This window comes from Neolamprologus multifasciatus, chromosome 3 (genome assembly GCF_963576455.1).
Source record: "Neolamprologus multifasciatus chromosome 3, fNeoMul1.2, whole genome shotgun sequence".
In the NCBI taxonomy this organism is placed as follows: Eukaryota; Metazoa; Chordata; class Actinopteri; order Cichliformes; family Cichlidae; genus Neolamprologus; species Neolamprologus multifasciatus.
Window position 1 is genome coordinate 2,262,114 of NC_140441.1, and position 6,310 is coordinate 2,268,423.

Below are 6,310 nucleotides of genomic sequence, written 5' to 3' on the forward strand. Positions count from 1 at the left end.
ACACCCGACCCTATGGAGGACCACAAGAGCCACGCGCATCGAAATAAAAAATCCTGTGCTTAATTAATGAATTGTAGAATAAAATCTGCATTTGTAAATTCATTTTTGAATTCCAATTTAATAAACTGATTTTTAAAATGCTTTTTAAGTCTTCATTTTAAAAAACATTTTCGAATTGCACTTTAATAAACTGCATTTCAAAAACCTTTTTCGAATTGCACTTTAATAAACTTCATTTCAAAAACCTTTTTTGAATTGCACTTTAATAAACTGCATTTCAAAAACCTTTTTCGAATTGCACTTTAATAAACTTCATTTCAAAAACCTTTTTCGAATTGCACTTTAATAAACTTCATTTCAAAAACCTTTTTCGAATTGCACTTTAATAAACTTCATTTCAAAAACCTTTTTCGAATTGCACTTTAATAAACTGCATTTCAAAAATCTTTTTCGAATTGCACTTTAATAAACTGCATTTCAAAATCCATTTCCCTTTCCTGTTCGCTCAGGGATTAACATGTGGATTAGCATTTGGATTAGCAGTTGGATTAACAACTTTATTTTAAAAAACCTGCTGCTATTCAAATGAGCCACACCGTGGGATGTAAGGAGCTCTCTGATTGGTTGGTCAGACACAGGCTGTCTGCCAGCCTGGATGTTTCTAGCTCATAGCTTCGCCCTGCTAAGAAGCCTGTGTGCTTGTACAAAGGCCGTTCAGCCTCGGGATTTACACTCGGCTCGACACGGATATGTGAAGAATGAAGGGACCCTGCAGCAAAGGGAGAGCCCAACCTCTGGCTGAGTGCCTGTTTACAAAGTCTGACCACCTGTGAAGGTAACGTGCTAACGTGGCTAACGCTAGCATCACCGCACATAGCCCCATTATTTTAAGGTCATCTTAGCTTATGAAAGTTTTACGTCGCAGCTGTACGAGCTAGCTACGTGTTTTGTAAGCTGCTGTGCTCTTCACAAATAAAGCTGGAAGCAGCTCAGACTATTAGAACCAGCACTGAGGCCTGTTACATTTATACAGTGTTAGAGCAACGGCTGCAGCCTACAGCCTTTAAACTAGCGATTAAAATGCTGACAGTAAACTCGTCAGTCCAGATGTTACCACATTACTTTGTGATACTTGTGAGTTAAAACAACTGAGACAGGCCGATTAAAATAACAGCTTTCAGTTCTCTCATTCAGCATATAAAGACTGGAGATCACACTACTGATTTCAGTTCATTTAATATGTGAGTGCACAGATTCATTCTCAACTGGACATAAACGATAATCAAAGGTTGTATATATGATGAAGTCATCAAATCCCAGCCTCTAACACAGTGCGCTGAATCTTAGCTTTGAATGTCCAGTATATTCTAATCAGTGCAATCTAAGCATTCACTGAACCTACAGTATCTACACCTGTGTGGTAAAGCTACAGATAATGAAATTTAATTAATACAATATACATCATGAGAAACGAAAGCCGAAATTGATTCAGTTTAGTACTTTTCTCTGTATGTTCTGTGATTATAAAGGCCTTAAATTCTGTGATATATACTGTAAATGATTTTCACAGAGGTCTTAAAGTACTTAAATCACTGCTGATAGTCTGGTTGTTTATATTTTCACATGTTTTTGTGTCTGTAGGGCTGTTTGATGACGATTTGGACTCCTCTGGGAGATGGAGGACACACCCACACCTGTTCCATACTGCAGCCATTGATGGTGTTATGGCTCTGAGTCAGCTTTGGGCCATCAGACGCACACACTGGAAAACCAGCACCTGGACTTCATGCAGGAGAGACGGCCTCAGTGATGATGGACTCTGCATCGTCTATTTTACCTCCTAATCTATTTCTCTTTAACACACAATTAAAATCTTAGTGAGGAAGTCTCTAACTTGTACACATTTGTACTTTTACTTGTTTTGAGTTATTTTTAAGAAGAGTAAAGTTATTCAAAGTTTTTATTCTTCTGTATTTATTCTTTTGTATCATGTACCACAGTCATACTGAACTATACAGACCTGGTGAATTGGAGAAAAAAAAAACATATGAATAAATCATTCAGCTTCGGCAGTATTTCTATTCATCTTATGAATTCCAGTCTAATGTCAATTCACTGTTTGAGTTCAGTCTTGGTCTTAAACTCCAGAGAATACCACCTGGTTCAATTTTTTCATCTGATTATTGGGAAAACAGTTTTCTTCTGAGAGATGCTGCTAGAGCTGAAATAGAGCCCAAAGAAACAACAAAGTTTAGTCCCTCTGGATTTTCCATGGAAAATTGTTTTATCACTCACTCAGGTGACTTCTCCAGTGTCACGGATGAGTGATGAAAATATCTCCCACTGGAAACCATTGTGTCCAGTTAAAGTCAATCGACTTTTTCAAGGAGAGTTGTTAGATGCTGTGCTCATGAGGACAATGGGTTTTAAACTTGCAGCACAACACAAAGCTGAAATACTGGATCAACGATCAAAACAGATTGAGCAGAATTAGGTCAAAATGTAATATCCTCATATGATGACACATCACACATGATCCAGCATTGTTCTAAGAATGCAAACTCTCTTATTGGAAGTTTCCACAGCTGCCAGAAAGGGACAGATTTCTGGCTGGTCTTAATGAGTGGTCGTTGCTCTCTTGTTTTCTCTGGAATTGCTGCACGGAGGATGTAACACCCATGATAAGCGCTGAGGTGTGTGTCCTTGTCAGAAATGAGCCGTCCTCAGCTTCCAGGTTAGGAAAAGTGGAACCAGAAGATATTCAAATGCATCTCTCCACAGCTGCTGATTAATTCTACAAAAAACAAAGTTTGTTAAAAACATTTGCAGGTGAATCACCACTGATTTATCACTGACATCCATTTACTCAAAAATTACTGACAAGTGGACAACTAGAATATATAGTTTATAATTTCAACAATGTACTGTAAAAATGGAACTTTATATGACAAATGTGGTGTGGTGCTTGTGGAATTTTTAACAATGACCCTACAAACCTTAACAGTACTCATGCTGCCACACTTCTGATGGCTAGGTGTGCAGTTCCTGCATTAAATGCATTCACTTTTAAGATTAAGAAATCTAAGTGATAAGAGGCCAGAAATGTTTGAACTTGCTTATGAACGTAAATCACTGAGGCCGTCTCTCCTGCATGAAGTCCAGGTGCTGGTTTTCCAGTGTGTGCGTCTGATGGCCCAAAGCTGACTCAGAGCCGTAACACCATCAATGGCTGCAGTATGGAACAGGTGTGGGTGTGTCCTCCATCTCCCAGAGGAGTCCAAATCGTCATCAAACAGCCCTACAGACACAAAAACATGTGAAAATATAAACAACCAGACTATCAGCAGTGATTTAAGTACTTTAAGACCTCTGTGAAAATCATTTACAGTATATATATATATATCACAGGATTTAAGGCCTTTATGATCACAGAGCATACAGAGAAAAGTACTAAACTGAATCAATTTCAGCTTTCGTTTCTCATGACGTATATTGTATTAATAATTACATTTCATTATCTGTAGCTTTACCACACATTTGCCACACAGGTGTAGATACTGTAGGTTCAGTGAATGCTTAGATTGCACTGATTAGAATATACTGGACATTCAAAGCTAAGATTCAGCGCACTGTGTTAGAGGCTGAGATTGGATGACTTCATCATATATACAACCTTTGATCATCGTTTATGTCCAGTTGAATGAATCTGCACTCACATATTAAATGAACTGAAATCAGTAGTGTGATCTCCAGTCTTTATATGCTGAATGAGAGAACTGACAGCTGTTATTTTAATCAGCCTGTTTCAGTTGTTTTAACTCACAAGTATCACAAAGTAATGTGGTAACATCTGGACTGACGAGTTTACTGTCAGCATTTTAATCGCTAGTTTAAAGGCTGTAGGCTGCAGCCGTTGCTCTAACACTGTATAAATGTAACAGGCCTCAGTGCTGGTTCTAATAGTCTGAGCTGCTTCCAGCTTTATTTGTGAAGAGCACAGCAGCTTACAAAACACGTAGCTAGCTCGTACAGCTGCGACGTAAAACTTTCATAAGCTAAAATGACCTTAAAATAATGGGGCTACGTGCGGTGATGCTAGCGTTAGCCACGTTAGCACGTTACCTTCACAGGTGGTCAGACTTTGTAAACAGGCACTCAGCCAGAGGTTGGGCTCTCCCTTTGCTGCAGGGTCCCTTCATTCTTCACATATCCGTGTCGAGCCGAGTGTAAATCCCGAGGCTGAACGGCCTTTGTACAAGCACACAGGCTTCTTAGCAGGGCGAAGCTATGAGCTAGAAAAATCCAGGCTGGCAGACAGCCTGTGTCTGACCAACCAATCAGAGAGCTCCTTACATCCCACGGTGTGGCTCATTTGAATAGCAGCAGGTTTTTTAAAATGAAGTTGTTAATCCAACTGCTAATCCAAATGCTAATCCACATGTTAATCCCTGAGCGAACAGGAAAGGGAAATGGATTTTGAAATGCAGTTTATTAAAGTGCAATTCGAAAAAGATTTTTGAAATGCAGTTTATTAAAGTGCAATTCGAAAAAGATTTTTGAAATGCAGTTTATTAAAGTGCAATTCGAAAAAGGTTTTTGAAATGCAGTTTATTAAAGTGCAATTCGAAAAAGATTTTTGAAATGAAGTTTATTAAAGTGCAATTCGAAAAAGGTTTTTGAAATGAAGTTTATTAAAGTGCAATTCGAAAAAGGTTTTTGAAATGAAGTTTATTAAAGTGCAATTCAAAAATGTTTTTTGAAATGAAGACTTAAAAAGCATTTTAAAAATCAGTTTATTAAATTGGAATTCAAAAATGAATTTACAAATGCAGATTTTATTCTACAATTCATTAATTAAGCACAGGATTTTTTATTTCGATGCGCGTGGCTCTTGTGGTCCTCCATACGACCCATCCTTCAAGTTCGGGGAAAAGGAGGACGCATTTGTCGGCTGCATTCGGAGGAGTCTACGAGTTTGGACAGCCTTCGGCGCGTCGCTGTGACGTAATCGGTTTACGGTTGGAGGAAAGTTTGATAGTGTGAGGCTTATGTCCTCAAATTGTGGTTATGCAGGAGTTGTGCCAAAAAGTGATTGTCTGCCAAAAACTGATTTCCGGTATTTGCCAAAACCTGATTGCTTGTATGAAAACTGCTAAAAATAACTTGTTAGTCTACAATATGTGAAACATATGTCAAATATATCCCTCTTGAATTGTATCAAGTCATCTTGACCAACAAACAACATTCCTGTAGCAAGGTAGAAGCTGCAATCACTTTTTGGCAGTGACCTTTGTATCCTTTATTTATGCAGTTAAAGAAAATTCGGATATCCCGACAGTGCCCCAGTGAAAGGTTCAAGTAAACTAAACCTCCTGAAGGAGGGCAGTAGGGGTTGTTCAGATCTTCGGTTTGGGCCAATCCTGTGGGCTAAGATCCAGCTACCGGGCATTTGACTTCTCTACCCACACCCACTCCAGAGTGGGACTTCTGATTTATTTCCTTTAATAGGAGTCATCTGAATTGCTCTTTGTCTGGCCACCCTGGACTCATCTGCCTCGGGAGACCAGGAGCAGGGGATGACTTATGGTCAAGATTGACAACTCAATGCTAAATAAAATCAAAGTTAAAAAAACTGATCAAACCTTATGGTCTAAAAGTAATGACATTTGAATAACATTGATTCATAGTGTCCTGTTATCATTGATTGTTCTCACCTGGTCAAGTATAAATAGATCAGCAATCACATTGAAAAATCATCTATTTATTGTTAGCTGGGAAATTAAAGCTGCTACTATTTGGATTATTCCATTTCAACCCTCTCACAGTGGTTCAACCCATCAGACCACAATTTAAAAAGTCACTGATTTATAGTTGTGAGGGAAATTATACTGAGTTATAATTATATCTCTGGGTGCAGAGATGGAGCAGCTGGAGATGGAGTCTCTGAGGCTGTTTTCTGTTTGAGTCTGGCTTCAGTTCAGTGTAATTTAGCAGCTTTGACATCAGATATTGTAGGGGACGAACAGACACACCCACAGGTGAGTTTCCCACCCAGAAACAGAGCGTGAACATCACCTCTGTCTGCGCTGTGTTGGTCACAAGGTTTGTTCTGGGCTTTTAAGTGGAGGGCTGGAGCTTGTGAGTGATGGAAGCTGAGAGCTGTGTTTGCACATGCTCAGTGGTAGTGTTCTGGTACCACATTCTGGTAGTGATGTCACAAATTAGGATAACTGTGCTAGCTCGCTGTCAGAGTACCAGGGCCTCGCTTTGACCACATGACTTTTTGACCAGGACATGTCCTTCAATGCAC

At 39.1% G+C, this 6,310-nt stretch overlaps 2 long non-coding RNA genes across 2 annotated transcripts; one reads left to right on the forward strand and one right to left on the reverse strand.

The window, feature by feature from the left end:
* On the forward strand, nt 1-2,484 carry LOC146521026 (uncharacterized). Its single transcript, XR_014873254.1, has 2 exons — nt 1-835; nt 1,642-2,484. It is a non-coding gene; the product is annotated as an uncharacterized LOC146521026 (long non-coding RNA).
* On the reverse strand, nt 1,958-4,914 carry LOC146521027 (uncharacterized). The gene is made up of 2 exons (XR_014873250.1): nt 4,123-4,914; nt 1,958-3,298 (listed from the first exon to the last, which is right to left on the reverse strand). It is a non-coding gene; the product is annotated as an uncharacterized LOC146521027 (long non-coding RNA).
* Nucleotides 4,915-6,310: the final 1,396 nt, after the last annotated feature.